The following is a 1599-nucleotide window of genomic DNA, read 5'->3' as shown; positions in this document are numbered from 1 at the left end:
TAGAGATGCTTGAAGCTGATGGGGATACAATCGACATGCCACCGAAGCCTTTCCTATTTTCTTCTCCAACTTCATCTACAAAACCGTCCTCAGTACACCCCTCTCTCACAGAAATATCAACCATCTATGAGGATGAATGAATTTCCCTCGAGTCATCTAAAAGAGATCTATGGTATCTCCTCATACGTTGTTGCTAATTTCATGTTTCTGCAATTTTCATTGCTCTATTTGTAATTGATATGTCTCAAAATTTGGAAATAATAACGATATAATTTTCTGGTTTTCTTATTTTTTTTTTATTTTTTTATTTTTAATACTTTTCCAGTGTACGGCTTTCTATGCATACCATTTATTTAATCTCATGGGGTGTTCTACGTGGTATTTTGTTAATCCTGAAGATTTTTGTTATATTGTTGTCACCATAAGAAAATACTTATCTAAAATGGCAGGTAAGAAATTTCTACTTGACTTTTTGCTCTTCTTTCTTTACCTAACATTGTACGCTGTTTACCCATGATCAAGGGCTGCATAATTGGACTTTGAAATTGGAATGTGCGAGGTAACTCAAATCATTTATCATGAAAGACCTGCATGGGAAAGATCTAGGTTTTCTTGTTTTTATAGCTCTTGTTAGCTCACATGTCTCATCTTCTTTCTTCTTGCTGGTTTATTCAGGGCATTGGGTTCGATTTCCAGTCAAAAGGCGATCCAACATTCTGTAAGGATCCATCTATTGAACAGACATGCACTGATAACACAACAATCATGGTGGGTGACACCGTACATAAATTTCACATGGGCACCTTTTTGTGGTACCCCAAGTATGGTCCGACATCGATACTGATTGAGAGATTAAATGATTTATAATGTAACTCCAAGGAGTCGAGTGTGTCATTGACAATCTTGGCAGTGGATTGAGTCAAACAATGCATTGCACGCAGCGGGTTTCACGACTTACTATGGACCAACGTCTCGCAGGCTCAGGGTATGACAAATGATATCACATCAATGTTTTAAATATCGGCCGAATATTACCGGCTATTTATTGGTTTATTGGTTCTTCCCATAGACTTTATACCTTCCTAGCGAAGAGGCTCGGAAAGCTCCTTTTTTCCCCCTCTTACAAATTGGACTCTTATAATGTCACGTGTTAGACAATTGTTGACTTTGCTAATAATGCGTTCATTTATTTCAGATACAAATAAAAAAACTATATTTACAAAAAATGCGCAGCTTTCTCGCCGTTCTCTTCTCCCTCCTCTCCCTCCTCAGTAATAAATCCGTTGCAAATCAGGAAGACGACTTCTTGAAAGTATGCCCGCCGTCCACTTGCGGATCCGGGTCAGGATCCTTACAGATCCGCTTCCCTCTCCGCTTAGGATCCGCTCCGCCCTCCTGCGGCCTCCCGGGCCTTGACCTCACGTGCTCCGGTGGCGACACCGTCCTCTCCCTCCCTTCGCTGCCCCCTTTCAAAGTCGCCAACATCAGCTACGAAAGCAGCAGGCTGACCCTCGATCTCAGATCCTGGTTCGGGCCCGGGTCCGGTCCCTGCCCGCTCCTCAACCTCAGCTCCCTGCTTGCCAATCTCACTACTCCAGT

The sequence above is a fragment of the Asparagus officinalis genome, chromosome 1, assembly GCF_001876935.1.
Source record: "Asparagus officinalis chromosome 1, Aspof.V1, whole genome shotgun sequence".
Lineage (NCBI taxonomy): Eukaryota > Viridiplantae > Streptophyta > Magnoliopsida > Asparagales > Asparagaceae > Asparagus > Asparagus officinalis.
The sequence above is the reverse complement of the archived record's forward strand: the minus strand, read 5'-3'. Positions refer to the sequence as shown.